The sequence below is a fragment of the Protopterus annectens genome, chromosome 8.part1 (assembly GCF_019279795.1).
Source record: "Protopterus annectens isolate FY-2018-M chromosome 8.part1, PAN1.0, whole genome shotgun sequence".
NCBI lineage: Eukaryota > Metazoa > Chordata > Ceratodontiformes > Protopteridae > Protopterus > Protopterus annectens.
In genome coordinates, this window is record NC_056742.1 from 441,749,776 (window position 1) to 441,769,457 (window position 19,682).

The 19,682-nt window shown below is 40.3% G+C and overlaps 1 protein-coding gene across 1 annotated transcript in view; it reads right to left on the reverse strand.

The window, feature by feature from the left end:
* LOC122810395 (dipeptidase 2-like) overlaps window positions 1–19,682 on the reverse strand; it is a 501,875-nt gene that overhangs the window by 166,264 nt on the left and 315,929 nt on the right. The window lies entirely within an intron of this gene.

Genomic DNA, 19,682 nt, shown 5'->3' on the forward strand with positions numbered 1-19,682 from the left:
TAATTATATGCATAATAAAATGTTTTAAGCAAAAGGGAAGGCTTGTGGATACTGGCACAAAAAAAAAAAAAAACTTTCTCAGGATGATGTTTATCTCAGATTTCGGGGGCTTCCAGTATGGTGTCACTCTGAGTGAATGTGGCTTTATGTCCCCTTACCTAAAATGACATGAATAATAATAAAAAAAAGTTAAGTTACCCTTTGTTAAAGGCTAAAGTAGTCTATCATTAAGAGCTGAGAATTCAGTGATGAGCAGTAAGTTAACATCAAAAGAAGATTGTAAAAAAGGAAGCATCAGGCATCTGTCACGCTAGAGACGTCTTGAGAGTGGCCCATAAAAATTCAGACAAGTGACTGGAAAAAGGGGAGCAGTGAAATAACACAGCTGCATGATAAAATGGACATGGTTTATCAAAAGATTTTAAGGATGAATGAGTCAGTGGGAGAGTATATTAAAAATGTATCGAAGCCTGGAAAAAACTGAAGTGGTGTACACTCTTGTGGACAAACCCTTAACAAAACCCTCTCTCTATAAGTCCGCCCAAGCATTCGGAACACTATGTCTGGACAATTCCCATCAGTTTCTCCTGCCAGCGTGGTTGACATGAGCATACTGAGACTGAGTAGCAACTGCCTCATGTTTACTGATAGCCCTCTTCATCTAGCACATAATTCCTCCACCTGCGAGAAATGCATGTACACCAGTAACCTGATGTCCATGCTCTCTCACGCCACAGTCAGTACTCCTGACAAAGAGGAGATTGCCAGCACAAATACTACACCACTCACATCACATAGCCAAGCACAACACACACACACACACACACACACACACACATACACACACACACACACACACGCACACATGCAGAAGTCCTCAATAAAAACTTACCTAAACAGAGACCTCCAAAACACATTCACAAACATTCTACACACACCAAACACATCACATACAGCATACAACATACCAGTGTCTCATAAACACAGCTCACAAAGCATAACATAAAAACAAACATACTAGTCATTGGTGACTCAGTTGTGAGACACACAGATGTCCACCTCACCAGGCTTGACAAGTAGAAGGTCATGGACAATTGTCTGTCTAGTACCAGAATCTGCCACATCACGCACGCACTTAAGTCTCTTCACAAGTACAAGTATTACTCTGTCATTGTCCATGTTGGTGTGAATGACTTGAGACATATCTCCCTGGACTATATGAAGATAGACATGACTGAGGTATGTGTTCCAGGCAAGTATGACCCTAGCCCTAGGCAGCATCCTACCTTCACCAAGAATGATACTACAATACCAACAAAAAATAACTCACTTAAACAACTCTCTTAGTTTCTGGTGTCATTTCAAGGGTATCCAGTATCTGTCTGCCTGGGATGACATGGTCGACAGGCCTCGATACTTTGCCAGAGATGGCTTCTACCTGTTACTACTGGGTTTCCAGATCCTGGCCAAGGCTTTCACCTCCCCCATTGTGTCTTTTTTAGGCAATGTACCAAAGACAAACCTTCCAACATAAACGATCTGTCAAAAACAAACTGAAAGTCATACTGCTTAACACTAGGAACCTTAACCTGAAAATGGACTCACTGGAAGCTCTCCTTGCACTGGAAGATGCCGATGTCTGTGCAGTCATGGAAACTTGGTTCAGAGCTGTGGAGAGCACCCCTGCCTTACTATGCTATACCTCATTCCACACATTCCAACCCAAAATGAGGTTGGGAAGATTAACGGTGGTGGAGTCTCTATCTTCATGAAGGACAGGTACACCTTCAGACTGGTTTGCCAGCATGATGCACTGGAACTATCCCAGGTGCAACTGACAGTTGGTAAGACACCCATCCAAGTTATAGCCAGCTATAGACCCCCTTCTATGACTCAGAACACCCATTGCTCTTACCTGGATCTACTTGACTCCATCAAGGTACCCCGTAACACCCTGCTTCTTGGTGACTTCAACTACCCCACCACAGACTGGGTGAACTATTCTTACACTAATGCACTCTCTCAAAGATTCCTTGACTTCATCAGTTCTAACACACTAGACCAGCTGGTCTCATCCCCCACAAGGGGAGACAACATTCTGGACTTGGTTCTCACCAACATTGGTGACCACAGCACCATTCCCATTGTATGTTCTTTCCTGTTGAGATAAGATCATCAGACTGTCTCATTTGAAGTTTTGATCCCACCCAATCCCCTCCCCGCCATAATCAAGCTAAAAATCTTCTCAAAAGCTGACCACAACCTCCTAAGGGAGGGTATTTGTACCTTCACACCACCATCCCCCTCAGAGGATGCAGACAACTATGCTGAACAGTACGCCAATGCAGTATACAAGCTCCTGTACAACTGCATCGACTCAGCCATACCCAATAGAACTAAAACCTGCTCCTCAAGGAAACGCAAACCTGTTTGGTGGACATCCTCTATCAATAGGCTTTACAACAAAAGGAAGAAACTGTTGTTCAAAGGTAAAAAAGGAACAAATTCCAAATTGGAAAAACTCCCTCCTTAGTCTCAACAAGAAAATTAGACCACTTTTGAAAACCTTCAAAGCCAAAATTATGAATAAAAACTAGCCTCCAAAATAAAGGGAAAACATAAAGTCTTCTTCAGTTACATCAGGAACCTCCATGGCAAGGCCCAGGTTTGTTCCGAATTAGTACTTAACAGTATCACTTACACTGATCCTGTTGACTTAGCCAACCTGCTAGTACATAGGTTCAGAGCAAACTACACCCCCCCCCTTTCTGCCCCCCAAAGGCCCTTTTCTTTTGACATCCCAGATACTTGTCCCGCACCTCACATCTCCGTAGCTCAGGTGTTACAGGTCCTATCCAAGGCAATAAACTCTGTTTCCATGGGACCTGACAGTATCCCAGGATGCATTTTGCATCATCTCCAGCAAGAACTGGCTTCACCATTGACCACCCTATTCAAGCACAGCCTAAGTACAGACTTCATTCCAGCAGAATGGAGAACTGTCATTGTCATCCCCTTGCACAAAGGTGGTGCCACTACTGACCCTGGAAACTATCGCCCCATTAGCTTGACAAGTCTGATCTGTAAAACCATGGAACATAATATTATGGATCTAATAAACAAGGACATAGGCAATCTCCAAGCACTTGACCCCACCCAGTTCAGATTTGGCAAGGGCAGATCTTGTCTGTTTAACCTAGTTGACTTCTTTGAGACTGTCACCAAGGCAAGTCATTTCCATAGCATGGGCAGACCCTGGGTTATGAACCTGTCCCTCCAGCATGTTCTGTTGATTGTGGTAATGAGGTTGAGGTCTCTGGAGCATGTGGTGCGGAGGGATTTCTTTAGATGTAGCATTTCTAACAGCACTGGGTCAGACATGGCTTTGTAAGTCAAGCAGAGATGACCCTTAAGTAGGCAATATGAGACAGAGAAGAGTTAGAGTTTTTTGAGCCGGTCCATATAGGACATGTGTTTAAGGCCTAGGATCCTCTTTGTTGGACAGTAACAACACTAACAAGGAGGAAATATTTATGTCCTGCTTCAGAACCTGTAGGAACCTCAGCCCTCAATTTAAACTGCTGTAGGAACCTCAGCCTTCAATTTAAACTGCTGTAGGAACCTCAGCCCTCGATTTAAACTGCTGTAGGAACCTCAGCCTTCAATTTAAACTGCTGTAGGAACCTCAGCCCTTGATTTAAACTGCTGTAGGAACCTCAGCCCTTGATTTAAACTGCTGTAGGAACCTCAGCCCTTGATTTAAACTGCTGTAGGAACCTCAGCCCTTCGATTTAAACTGCTGTAGGAACCTCATCCCTCAATTTAAACTGCTGTAGGAACCTCAGCCCTCGATTTAAACTGCTGTAGGAACCTCAGCCCTCAATTTAAACTGCTGTAGGAACCTCAGCCCTCGATTTAAACTGCTGTAGGAACCTCAGCCCTCAATTTAAACTGCTGTAGGAACCTCAGCCCTCGATTTAAACTGCTGTACCCAGCTATAGTTAGATTTTTCCCATTGGGAGGAAAGACTGTTTTTGCTCTGGAGGAAGGCGTGGCAGAATTGGAGCACTGCAGGCAATTTACCAAGCATAAGAATTACATGGTAACAATGGTTAAGGTACAGCACAAAAGAAACTGTTGCAGAAATTGAGCAGAGAACGTTGGCCATTAAAGCCTTTCCCAGTATTCTGTAGAAAAGTTCCAGGATAAGGAGAGAAAATGTTTAAAAACTAAGAAAGTATGAGAAGTCTTGGAGAGAGAGAGAGAGAGGAGATTAGGCATAAAGATCAGAATCTAGAAGAAGCAGTGGACAAGGAGTCTTGGCAACAAACCTATTTTACTATTTTGAAATTTTAAATAACTTACTAGTATTACCATATACAACTACAAACTCCCATTGCAGATTAGATCACTTAAACAACTCAAAGAATTTAAATTAGCCACCAAAGACTACCTAAAAAATTGCTGGTCATGCCACTGTATCCACCCTTCATAAACTGTCGTCCTCACCTATGAAGGTCACTGTTTCTGCCCTCATTGGTAATATTTTAGTTATGTCTTATTGCTCTTATTCATCTTATCCAGGTAATTACCTGTCACCCAATCTTAAAAATATTTATATTTATAAATTGCCTGTATGATCCTAACTGTAAATACCTTGACTGCACTTACAAACTTCACATTCTGTTTTTCTGCAAAAATCGTAACCTAAATGTCAACTCTAACACTGTAAATAAGTTTTATGCTTTTACTGTTCCAACTTGAAAATGCTATTGCTTTGTCTATAATTACTATGTTCATTTAAATTTTTTTATTGTAATTTGTGGAGCTTTTCTCCCCAGGCCTCCACTGAAAAAAGGCTATCAGCTCAGCTGGACAAACCTGGCCAACAAATGTAAAATAATAAAACAATAAAAAATCAATATTGTGTGGTGACTTCTGAACACACATATATATAGGATGCTCTCTACTCAACATTTTTAATTATTATCATTTTTACTGGATCTATGCAAGCTTTTGATGAATGTGGTATGGCAAGACTGCAGGTAGATTTTAAAATGCCTGGGTCTTGCAATCATATGCATGATAGCTGAATGATAGTGTGAATTTTCTGTCTTTTTTTTATAATGTACACACTCTTGATTTTTTTGTTTGTTTGGTGATTTATGAAAGAAATGACTTTAATTTGAAATAGTCATTTGTTTTGGACATTTGTGGAAGTTAAACATGTGGGATTGATTTTTATAACAAAAGCAAGAAACTTGGAATCCAGATGTCCAAAGTAAAAAAAACATTTTAATATCAATCAGCAAAGGTTTGAATCTCAAGGGCTCTTTCTCAGTGCTGAGTCTTTGAACTTCAAAGCTTTGCTGCTTGATATTAAAGTGTTTTTACTATAGATGTCTAGATTCTGAGTTTCTTGGTTTTGTTATTACTCGTTACTGTTTTACCTGGGAACCCACTCAGCTACTAGGAGAAGGTCTTGATGTTTGGGTTGATTTTTATATACATAAGACACACTTTTGTTTTGGGTGAGGGAGTATCATAAGATACTTTTATGTTAATATTTTAAAGCAATTGGTGAACTGAAAATATGGAGGGATTTTATAACATGAGGGATGGTGACAGAAAAATAGTGAGATAACAGTTATGGAACTAGAAATCTCGTCAAGAAGTATCATGGCAGGACAGTTGTGAGGCATGTAATATCCTTTCCACATTCCTAAGGATGATAGTGCGATTGGATCATTTACAAGTGTGCAGTAAATGAGAATGGGGGATTGACTATTAGAGTGGATCTGCACAAGTACTTTGTTTGAAAAGGAAAAAAAAACCTCTAAAAAGATATGTATATGATTTTTGTGCTAGTCATCTGTTGGGGGGACATGAAGATGAAGACTGAGGAGGAAGGTATATTTTTAAAGCAGTGCACTATGGCTATAAGGAGGAAGATTAATGAACTAGCACCAAAGGTTTTTTTTATATAGTTTGTTGGGTTGCTAAGTTGAAACAAGTCCTTCAAAATTTGTTAAAGCTGCATTCTGTCAGATTAGTTATGTTGCAGCAATTATACTACTGGCAACATTAGGTACCGAAAACAGAAAAGCTTCTACAGAAAACAAATTGTTGGGAAGGGACTATTAGTAAACTATGGGACTGCAACTAATTATGCTCCAGGAAACCCATTTTAATACAATACAGCATGAGGGCTCTTAAAGAGGGGGGCATTTATCCATGCAGGCATCAAGGAAGAAAAAGAGGGGTAATAATCATTAAGAGGGGTGACCTTATTAGGATAGAGGAGAAAAAAGTGGATGGTCAAGGGAGATTTGTACATGAATATGGTCATTAAAAGGGTAACCCTAGGCAATTCGTATATCCCTCCCAGTGTTCATAGAGTCGATATTTGTGAATTAATGGGATAAGTGATAGCCTTTATTCAAGAGTTTGAAGTGCTGGCAGGAGACTGGAATGTGGTGTTAGATAAGGTAGATGTTATGAGATGTCCCAGACAGAACTGTCTTCAGAAGAAAAATTATTAAAATTATTTAAAAATGTATGGCTTGAGAGATTTGGCGGAAAGCAGCAAGAGTGGAGGCAATTTACTTTCAGGTATGGATGACGCGGTATACAATCTAGAACAATCTCAGTAAACAAAAGTCAATAAATAAATAAACAGATTGTAGATACATAATAAAAAAAACAATGAGGGTTGTCCTACTAGAGGCTGAAGCTTGAACTCTCAAGCTTCGCCTGCCTGAGCTTCAACTCACCAACGATTGGAGTTACTCCACAGGAAATCAATGTTGGCGAAGTGTGGTAAAAGTGGGAATCCCCCCCTTTTCTAGTATGTGTGACTTCAGAGTTGATGTATATGTATAGATAGATAGATAGATAGATAGATAGATAGATAGACAGATGTTCAGTATGTTCAGTGGGGTGTCGGGGGGGGGGGTTGCCTCCCTGCCAGAACACTTAAAAAAGTTTTTTTTGGCAAGATGTTTTCTGTGAATGCAGTTGGAGATTCTGATACTCCATACATTCACTTTTATCCACTTATAATGCAAGTGAAGATGAATATCTGGTAGGCGATTTTCAAACACAGCCTATATTATCATTACAAGTGATAGCTTAGTTGTGGGGTCCAGGGTTTGGGGGAAAGGCATTCCAAATTATAAAAAGATGGGTAAAGAGAACAAATAAAGGATTTAATAAAAAGTGTTTTGGAAGATAATTTTGTTATCAACTTAGATGGGGAACAAGGAGATGTTTTTGAAAGCTGGGACAGGCTTAATGTGACAATAAAAAAAAATTAAAGAGCAGGAACAAAGGGAATAGAATAAAAGGTTAAGTAACAGAAAAAGTAATTTAAATAAAATAAAAGAACTGTAGGAAAATAGAGAATTGCTTACTTATACCAGAACAAGTGGAGGAGGTTACAGAATTGGATAGAGGTATAAAGAAGACATTGGAGAACCATTAGAGCAGAAACAAAAAACTCTTACAGTTTTTTTTACCAAGCTTATGGCCCCAGACAGCAAACAATGCTTCTCTTGTGCTCACAAAAACAAAAATCAAGAAGATACATACTGAAGACAAAGGATGGAGAAATAGGTAGAATAGTAAACAATTCTGTGAGGATGAGAAAGGTATTTATGGAATTCTATTGGAAGCTATACCAGATACAAAAAGTAAATAGTGACCGGGGTAAGAAATCAAAAGAACTTTTACAAAATACTGTACTATTCAAAAATCAATGAGACAGAAAGTTTAGAATTAATTAGACCTATGACAAGTGAAAATATTTTAAACCTGATAAAGAAACAGGAGTAGGAGAAATTCCCAGAATAGCTGTTGATAAGGTTCACTGGGACTACCTATGGGCACTTTTACAGTACATGAGGTTCCCAGAGAAACTTATAAGGCTCTTGCAGGGGATTTAAAAAGATTCCACAGCAACTTTAAATGTAAATGCTAGAATGCCAAAGGACATTAAGATCGGGACAGGGACTGGGCAGGAATGGCCTCTGTCTTCTTCATTGTTTGCACAGTAGTTGGACCCCTTTTCTCAGAAAATTCATCATTAAGAAATTAATGGATGGCACTGGAAAGGAAGGGAAGAAATTTGGCTTTATTTGCAAATGATGTAATTTTGTGTCTGACTAACCCAGAGGGTGCTTACCTGAGTTGATTTGATTGCTTAGAGAGCTTAGAGATATCTCAAGGATAAAAATAAATGAAGAGAAAACTAAAGCTACTAGTGAATTATACTGTAATATGCACCTTACTTCAAGATTTTCCTCAACTCTAGCAGCATTATCAGTTGAAGTATCTTGGAGTATGAATACATAAGAAATTTAAGGTTCTACAAAAGAGTTGTGGGAACAAAATGAAATGAAAACCAGAAGAATTTTGAAAAGGTGGAAATTAGTAATTTGTGATATAGAACAAAGAATTTAAACAATAAAAATGTTGTGGTATCACTTATCCTAGATGCAGCACAGGTTTTCTTATATTACCTAGCAAAGACGTTTTAAGACAGAGTAATAAAAAGGGATAGACAGTATATCTGGAATGCTAAGGGATACAGAGTCAAACAGCAGAAAATAATCGTGTAAGCAGAGGAGGGAGGACTGCGGGTCCACATATACAAGAGTATTTTAGGGTTGCTGATCTAAAGCTTGTCTATTACCTGCAAAACCCAGGTTATACTGTGAAGTGGAAAGACATGATGGTGGGACAAGGAGGTAATATTAGCCAGTTAGAAGTGCTTAATCTGTGAGAGAAACCTGTTTGTAAAAGTGATGTCCCTTAGACGGAATAAGTATATAGAATTGTTGTTGTCTTTCGGCTTTTCCCGGTTAGGGGTCGCCACAGTGGAACTTTGGTCTGCTAATGATTGGCAGCAGATTTTCACGAACGCCAAGGTGCCAGCTCGACATTCAACCTTCAATGAAGGCATGGCCATTTACGCATGTCTTTTGAACGCCCACCCAACCATGGGGAGGACATGCAGACTCCACACAGAAGGCACTCCCCGCACTCTTGCTGTGAGGCAACAACGCTACTGCTGCACCACTATAAAACTTGCCAGTTTGAAGTATGGACCTATAGGTTTGGGGTAGGTATGAGGGTTGTATGGACCTATAGGTCTGGGGTAGGTATAGGGGGAGTATATACCTATAGTCTGGGGTAAGTATGGGGGGAGTATGGACCTATAAGTCTGGGGTAGATATGGGGGGAGTATGGATCTATAGCTTTGGGTATATATGGGGCGAGTATGGACCTATAGGTTTGGGGTAGGTATTGGGGGAGTATGGACCTATAGGTCTGGAGGAGGTATGGGGGAAGTATGGACCTATAGGTTTGGGGTAGGTATGGGGGGGGGAGTATGGACCTATATGTTTGGGGTAGATATGGGGAGAGTATGGACCTATAGGTTTGGGATAGGCATGGGGGGAGTATGGACCTAAAAAAACACACTCACTTGGCCTGCATAGTCACCCTGTTTTCTCATTACCACCCAGGGGTCGGAAAACGGGATAAGTGCTTGTGTTTAAGGAGTAGGTAGTGTTACTTTTATTTTGGTCTTATTGTAGAAATTGCTGTTATTTCTAACTATCAATTACTGTTTAGGAAATATGAAATGTTTTATGCTTTTATAGGGTATCTGCTTCTAACTCTTAACTGTTGGGTACACCCATCTGTAGAGGTTTTGAGTGACCTAAAGTGCAGTGTGTTATAATACAGCTGTATATTTATTACTGTGATAAGATTACCCCCCCCCCCCCCATTGTTACATGATAACAGGCCTTACTTTGCACACACTTCCCTCATCTTACAATCATCTTTACTCAACTCTCTCCCCATCTTAATTATCCTAGTAATATAATCCACCTCTTACCTCCACTCAAAGCACCTTTATTTTGTTATACTGTACCTCCACCCTGATACTGCTAACCCCTTATTTCTCTCTGCCTCACTCATGTAGTTAGTGTCTCACATGTTCCTTTCCTCCTTTTACAGCTAGAATACCCAGGAAAGATGCTGCCCTCGGCTACTCCCTAGTCCTGAAGACAGTAGTGCAGCTATCTAACCCTCCATCCAAACAAGGACTTCCATTTGTCAAGTGTTTAAAGAAAATGTAGAGTGATTTGTGACAGATGAGTACCTGTAAGAGTGAAAGGGAAGGTCTACAAGAGGGTAGTGAGACCAGCTATGTTATATGGGTTGGAGACGGTAGCATTGACAAAAAGGCAGGAGTCTGAGCTGGATGTGGCAGAGTTGAAGATATTAAGATTTGCACTGGGTGTGACAAGGGTAGACAGGATTAGGAATAAGTATATTAAAGGGTCAGCCCAGGTTGTAAGGTTTGGAGACAAAGCCAGCGAGGCAAGATTACGTTGGTTTGGACATGTGCTGAGTAGGGATGCTGAGTATATCGGGAAAAAGATGCTAAGGATGAAGCTACCAGGTAACAGGAAAAGAGGAAGGCCTAAGATAAGGTTTATGGATGTGGTGAGAGAACATGCAGGTGGTTGGTGTGACAGAGCAAGATGCAGAGGACAGGAAGAAATAGAAACAGGTGATCCGCTGTGGCGACCCCTAATGGGAACAGCCGAAAGAAGATGATGATTAAACAAAAAGCAGGTCTACCTACTGTGGTATAATTGTATTTCAACCCCTAAACTGTTAAGTACTGGCTTGCACACCGCACGGACCAGCCGTCCCCCTAAACAGCTAACCCTGATATAATTTTTTAGTCACCCTCCACAAGGGAGTGTGATTCCTCATTTTAACCACAAGATGGCAGTATAGTCCATCAAACCTTCCTTCCTAGCTGCTTCCTATAAAACGGAGAGTTTTAACTTTAAACTAAAGGAGAAAAGAAGTAAAATACCACATCTTACTATTAATAGTTCTAGTTCTCCTAGACATCGTCATGAATAGACTGTCAGAGCAGCTAACCAACCCTAATGAACTTTGGCATCCTACACTTAAATTAGACGTCCAACAGCATTTCCACCAAAGTACATTAAGTAAGAACATTTTTACCTGTGGAACTGATTGTTTTTTGCTAGCTCGGGACTGGCTCAGTTCGTCCCCGCTCCATTCGCTCCCCTACCCTATCCCCATTCTCACCCACCCCCTCATCAATTACATTTATAGCTATACACCACACCTCTAGCCACTCCTCCATCAAAACTGTCCAATCACACAGTACCAGACCTCTCAACCAATCGGGGACAAATTTCAACAGAATCAGGGATAAGTCAAGAAAAAATCAGGGACAATCAGGGACACTTTTAAAGTATTAGTGCTATTAACTTGAAACATTGACAGAATCAGAGCATATGAATTAATACACATTTTCTGAAGTAAAAGAAGTCTATAACTCTTAATTATTGTCATTATTCATTAACTGTAATTCACCACCTTTCCTCCAAAAGTCACTAGTTTTAGGAGGGATTAAGAGGGACGGAGCTAAAATTTGAGTGAAAATCAGGGACGTCCCTGAAAATCAGGGACAGTTGACAGGTATGTACACTACATGTAATTATCCCTCACACCAATACAGCCCATCACAACCTTCGCTACACATCCCAAATTGGATACCACACCCTATATTTCAACTCCATCTCTACCATATTTCAGCCCTATCCTAGTCTATAACCCACCTCTCAACTAAACAATATGGTCTATACTCCAACCAACCACCTTCTACTCACCTTATTACACCCAATAGGCCTCTCTTCTCTCCTCCTCCTATCCATGTTCTCATCCTACCACACACATCTTTATATCAGCCCTCCACTACCATGACAAACTGACTCAACTATCACTACCTCCACTACTACCTACTCACCAGTAACACCAAGTGACCTCTACCCCTCTCCACCACCTTCCTATCTATATGGAAATATCACCTACAAACTTCGAGCCAACTCCCCCAATAAAATAATCAAAATAACTCACAAACTAAGGAAACTCTACATCCACATACTACAAAAACTCTCATGCTGTGGTGATATTCACCCAAATTCAGGGCCCAACACTTGCAATAGCACCTACCCAACAAACCCCAATCCAATATATGCACGGCCAAGCTCATCCCTCCTCCTTCTAAACATTAATATAAGAAGCATACTCAGCAAAACACAAGATCTCCAAGCCCTACTAGCCCTATACAAACCTGACATTGCAGTACTAACTGAAACTTGGCTTAAGCCCATCCACCACAATAATGAAATAGCCCCTGGCTATAATATTATACATAAAGATAGGTCAGGCAAAAAAGGAGTGGGTGTAGCCATCCTTTTCCAAAGTCGCCTCTCAATAGAACAAATTGAACACAACTCTCAAGAAATCCAAGACATAGAACTAATATTAGCCACATTAAAACTAAACCCCAACAAACAAATCATATTAGCTAGAGGTTATATACCACCAGGCAACAACACTAATGTACTTGAAAACCTACTAAATTGGATGAAAATCACTCATCCACAGGAAACCATTCTTGCAGGTGACTTTAGCATTGATTGGTCTTGACTGTAACCGTCAAAACCCCACCACCCATATTAACCTCCACGGTTTTACCCAAATTATCAATACTCCTACAGGAACAGACAAAACCTCTAAATGACAGTCAGTCTTGGATTGGATACTAGTATCTGACCCCTCTCAAGCCCATCTCTCAGGTTGTCTCCCTGACAGCCTTAGTGATCATCAAGCAACATACCTAATTAGGAATCAACCCCACCTAACTAAACAACCCATTGTCAGGGTCATACGAAACAAAAAATACTTCAGAGCTCAAGATTTAATAAATTCACTCAAATCCTGAATATGGACTCCACTAAAATACTTAGCACTAGATGAAGCTGTAGAATACTTCAGCTCCACCTTCCTAAGCATCCTGAGCTCCCATGCACCACCCAGAACCACCTGAATTAAACCCAACCACGCACCATGGCTATCAAAAGACACCAGTTAACTCATTACATCCGAGTGACGCCTCCAGGTGCATCTGCAGTTACCTCCTACTGCGCCTCTAGGCGTCAAATATTGCCTGTTCATATTTGCATTAATAATTCGAAAACCATGCTACATACAAGGTGTCAGAATATTTTATCTTGAAGCATACATGATGGCAAACACAATTGTACTGACATACGACCTCTGTCAGTTAGTATTTGTTAGAATTGTAAGGTGAAAACTTCAATTTTTAAAGGCAAAACCACATCCACTTGGAGTTAAAGGTACGCACTCAAAAGAGCTCTACTGGAGGGAATGATTTAATGAAAGAAAGAGACAAAGCCTGTTTGCAATTCCATAAACACAAAACTCCTACCCTAAAACTAAAGTACCATGAACTACGTAATCAAGCCAAAAAACACATAAAAATTGACAAAACTAGTTACTATAAAACTTTACAGGAAAAACACTCTAACAACCCACAAAACTTTTGGGCCTCAATCAATAACCTACTACACCCAGGAAAACCTTCCACTCCTTCCCCACTACTACCAAACAGTCTACACAACATCCCCACCCACTTTAACAAGTACTTTACTGAAACTATCCAAGCCCTAGCCAATACCCAAATGAATAGCACCCACACAATATCAACAACAGCTTCCACCCTTTCCAATACAGAAAGTATACACATAGTTTCTCCCTAGAACCAGTCAATATTACAACTATCACCAAACTCCTCAAAAAACTGAAATCAACAACCCCAGCAGTAGACAAACTACCCGCAGAATTCCTACAGATTACCGCAGAGGCCATAGACTATCCTGTGTCCATCCTCATTAACAGATCTATAACTGAATGCAAAGTACCCAAATCATGGAAAATATCTCCCATAATACCATTACACAAAGGGGGACAATCCCTTGAACTTACAAACTACCGCCCCATTGCAATACTATCACCCCTATCAAAGATTTTAGAGAGGGTAGTCCACTTACAACTAATGAATTTCCTCCTTCACAACAACCTATTATCCCCATCCCAGCATGGATTCAGACCTTCTCACAGTACTACCACAGCATTACTATCCTTTTCTAACTCTGTTAATACCCTCAGAAACAATAGCCTGTTTGTATCCTCCATATTCTTAGACTTATCCAAAGCCTTTGATATGGTGAACCATAGTTTACTCCTAGAAAAACTGGCCACTTTTAACATACATTCTTCCGCCTTATCCTGGTTCAGTAGCTACTTATCTAACTGACAACAAGCTGTTCTTTGGGAAAACCACGTCACCCCTACTTCCAGTAGCCATTGGTGTCCCACAAGGGTCCATTCTCGGCCCACTGCTATTCTCATTATTTACTAATGACAGCATCATCCCTGCCCTCTGCCTCAATAGTCCAATACGCAGATGATACTACTATATGTCCAGCCCACACCCTCGACAAACTTCAAATCATAACCCAAAACAACTTTACTCTAGTTGAATAATGGTTCACCAACATCAAACTACTGCTTAATCCAAAAAAAAATAAACTTATTGTTTTCAGTCCAAGTAGACCCCCCCATAAACAATAATTCTGCAATAATATCCAAAGACAATACCAATATCACTCTGACACTACACACTAAGCTTCTAGGAGTAGAAATTGACAAATTAAATTAAATTTGACATCCATATTTCTCAAACAATCAAGAAAGTCAACAAAAAGATTGGACTCCTTTATAGAAACCACAACTACAACTACATGACCAGACACATAAAAGCCACCATAGCTAGAACCCATCTGTTATCTATACTTCTTTATGCTTCCCCAATCTTTACTAACCTTCACCTATCAGAGCTCTCTAAAATTGAATCATGCAACAACAAAATTGCCAAATTTCCTAATGAAGCCACGCATAGGTCCCATCACTGCCAATCCCTTAGACAACTCAACTGGCTTGAGTTACCTCAAATCCTCCTACTCAACCAACTTACCACTGTCCATAAGCTCTACTACCCTCCTATGAAAACCCCTGCCTTGCAACAATTAATTCAACCCTATACACCCTCCAGAAACCTAAGATCAACACACCAAAACCACATAACTGTCACCAAGCACAAAAATTAAGCTGGCAAATCTCTCTTTGCGTGCGGCATTGCAAAAACCTGAAACATCCTGCCCGATCACCTAACCTTAACATCCTCACCTTATCTCTTCAAAAAAACCATCAAATCCCACTTTATGCAAAACTGGCTATGTTGATGTCTTCCCCCAGGCTAGACCAAATCTACTCACTGCTATTAATACTCTCCCAACTAATGAATACTACCATGGTTCTCAACCTCTAATAGTTTATTGACACAATGCTAGAAAGTAAAGTATTCTCTACTATCTTACCCCATTTGCTAAAATTCTACCAGATACTCAAATGGAACTCATATCAAACTATTGTTTGTAACTGTATTATTTTAGAAGTTGAGAGGCTTATATTTAAATAAATTAGCTTTATAATTTAGTCATGTTTTAGATAGTTTAATCTTCTTACATTTATATGTTTAAATTTTGTCTGTTTTACCTGTAATGCCATTTTGTCATTGGTAGAACAAGGTTGTGATTTTCTTTTATTTATTTTTTTTTATTTCAAACTTTTTTGTTGTTCTTTTATTTTTAGAAACGTTTGTTTCTGTGGTTTTGACTTATGTGTGGGGAGTTGTACCATTGGGGTATGAATATTTATTTTTTGCACATGCAATGTGAAGGTGCAAGTGTGAGTGATTATGCTCTTTGAGCAGTTAAGGATGCACAAGGAGATATACAGAGTGGTGATAAATGTTGCACACAGGATGCAGTAAAAATCAATATATTTACAGTCTGTAGCTAATAAACATATTTATCATACCCCATCATCGGTGCCCCATGTCAGAATTAATTTCCTGTTATGCCCATTATGTAGTGCTGCCCACATTTGGACAGCCCTCATCCTGTCCATACATATATATATATATATATATATATATGTCTTACATATTAATATATATATATATATATATATATATATATATATATATATATATATAAATAGAGAGAGATATGGAGAAAGGCTTCCTTATGCAGCACTCCAGATGACCTGTCACTAACTGCCTGTACAGAAGGATAACAAAGTTGGAGATTTTACTTCCTGTAGTATACCTTACTGTATGGAACCAGTAATCCCAAAAGTTTTCCTCATTCACATCAATTTTCCAGTATTAGACAACCTGATTTGATTACTCAATGGTCACTTTTCATGTTTATTGCCATGAGTATGTCTTCTCAACCCATGCATTCTTTCTTGCTGGTGCTCTCCTAAGGTGTATTACTTTGCACCTCTTTGTATCAAATATTAAGTTGTCAGACTTGACTTCTGATCTTGTCATATTCCATTGCATTTTCTCATTGTCATATTGTGCAGCAATCATGTTGTAGATAAGTATTACATACAGAAATTACCTCTCCATCTGCATTATCAGTTAAACAGCTGTTAATAATTACATATTCAGTGGAGCATTTCCCTCCAGACCTCTGCTGAAAACAAGCACCTGCAAGTCACACTTCTCCAGCCAACAAAAACAAACAAATAAATAATAATGTCTCATCATGATACTGTACATCTCCACTAATAAATCCTCTTTATTTATTTATTTATTTATTTATTTTATTTTACATTTGTTGACCGGGCTAGTCTAACTGGATACATGTGCATTTTCAGTAGAGGCCCAGGGAGAAAAGCTCCAAGCAGCAACAATGAACAAAGATATACAATAAAGTATAATTAAAATGAAATTTGGTACAATGTTAACATTAAAAGATAGATTTATACAGAGTTATTTAGCAAGTCTAGGCTAGAAGCAAATACCATGAGAAAAACAAAAATTAAACAGAAGATAGACAATCTAAAGAAAAATATATATATATTTTTTTTTTTTTGAGAAAGAGCAGGAGGGGGCAAGAGATATCAGTCAGGGTTGGAGCAGGGACAAAGCCAGTGGGATTTAAGATATTCTTTAAGATGCTTCTTATAAAGTAGAGTAGAAGTAAGTTTGGAAAGTTCAGAAGGAAGTATTTGGTTCCTGTGTTCCTCCATTTTCTTGTGTGGCCAAAGGGAAGTTTCTTTACTCACCAGTGAGAGTGGGGAGTACTGAGCTGCCTGTTTGTCCTCAGAGGAGTGGTTAGAGACAGCAACTAGTAATTCATTGGCCATTTTGGGTCATTTCCTGTTTTTTCCAGCCCCCTGCTATAAAGTGCGCGTTAGTGAGCTTTAGCGCGGAGTTGCTACAAGAGCACACAAGAGCAGCGGCGGTTAATCAAGGTTAAACTATTCAGGCTACCTAAAGTCCACGCGTCAAATTTTCCCTTAAAACAGCCTGCCTTGAACTGTACTACTGATCTAACCAGTGTATCCTATAACTAAAAAGTTCATCTCTACTTGATTCCCAAGTAGACTATTCTCTATCTGTAAAGCCTAGCACTTGCTCCTACAGTACTTTTCATCTTGATATAGCACTTTTATTATAGATAGTACCCCACCAGCCTAAAACCCCTTTCTCGATCACCCACATCCCCCGGAATCTTTTTTTAAGTTTTTTTGTCTATTCCTTCTAGCATGTCGAGGGATCAGTTGCTAGTGTCCTCTCCTGCTCAGCTGGTGAACCTGGGAATATTGAGGCAATGTTACAATTGCCTCATGTACACAGACAACCCTCTCCTTCTCCCACAAAACACAAATACATGCGAGAGATCAACTATACAGCCAAACTGGAGGCTGAGCTCTCTCAACATAGAACTGGCAAGACCAGACAGGAGGAGAAGGTAACCACACACACCACATACCCAGTCTCACATAGTACTATCACAACTTCAAATCATACACATAAACACACAAAGACATACTCGGAGGCTCTGATCAAAAATCTACCAAAACAGCAGAGGCCACCAAAGCAGACACCCAAACAACTACCACCTCAGGACACAACACATGCAACACATAGACCACACAGTCAGTGTGCCAAACAGTCACAGCCCTTAAGGCCAAACAATGCCAGACACACTCGTCATTGGTGACTCCATAGTCAGACACACTGATGTCCCGCTCACCAGATTGAGTAAGGAGAAGGTCACAGTAAGCTGCCTGTCGGGCGCTAGAATTCACCACATAATGCAAGCACTCAGGTCTCTCAACAGCAGGTACAAGTACGACTCAGTCATTGTCCACGCTGGTGTAAATGACCTGAGACATACCTCCTTGGACTACATGAAAAGAGACATTGAGGAGCTCTCTGATTATGTAGCCCAGGCAGGTATGACCCTGACCTTGAGCAGTATCCTACCTTCACCAAGAATGATGCCACAATACAGAGATAAGATGATCAGCTTTAATAATTGGCTTAAACTCTGGTGTCATTCAAAGGGGATCCAATGTCTGTCTGCCTGGGATGACATGCTGGACAAGCCACGCTGCTTCGCAAGGGACGGCTTGCACCTGTCACCCCTGGGCTTCCGGATATTGGCAAAGGCTCTTGCCACACCATAGTGCCTTTTTAGGCAAGGCTCAAATTCTAAACCTACCACCCTAGAACACAAAAAAGGAAAAAAATAAGGGTAATGCTGCTCAATGCCAGAAGTCTCAACCTCAAGATGCACGCACTCGAGGCCCTTCTCAGTATGGAGAACATCGATGTCTGTGCTGTGACTGAAACCTGGTTCAAGGCTCCTGAGAGCACCCCAGCACCATCAGGTTTTACCTCATATCATGCGTTCCGGCCCCAAAACCCGGTCAACACCAAGAAACGAGGGGGGGTGTCCATATTCATCAAGGACACCCACACCTCAAGGTTGGTGGCAACGCACGATGCATTGGAGACCATCCAGGTGCAATTAACCATAGGCAAGACTGCTCTGCAATTTGTAGCATGTTACAGGCCACCCTCTCAAACTCAGGAACCTCACATAGCTTTCCTGAAAACACTGGAGGGGATAAATGTATCTCCAAACACCATCATACTAGATGACTTCAACTACCCTAATATAGACTGGGATCACTACTCAAGCCCAAACACTCTAGCCCAAAGGTTCATGGAGTTCATAAACTCAAATGCCATGGAACAACTAGTCACCATCCCCACAAGAGGTGAAAACATACTTGATCTCATCATCACGAACATGGGATCACAATGTTCAACACCGGAAGTATACCCCTCACTGGTGAGATCAGATCATAAACTAATCTCACTGGAGGTCCTCATCCCGCCCCCACCTGAGATAAAAAAGACCACAGTGAAGAACTTCTCAAAAGCCAACTTCACACTTCTAAAGACTAGTGTGGTCTCCTTTAAGGCCCCTGAGCCGGCGGTAAACATCACTCAAGCCGCTGAATCACTTACAAATGCCTTCTACCAGCACCTACAGGACTGCATGGATCAGGCAATCCCAAACAAAACAAAGACTCTTTGTACCAAAGGCAAGCGTCCAGTCTGGTGGACCCCAGCCATAAACAAGCTCTACAACAAAAGGAGGAAGCTACTACAAGATAGAGCAAAATCCTTAAAAGGTACGACACCTTTGATCATTATAAGTAAAAAACTAAGAGCTCTCATAAAATCATCCAAGGCAAATTTTGAAAGAAAAATCGCTAAGGACTCAAAAGACAATCATAAGGCCTTCTTTAGCTATGTTAGA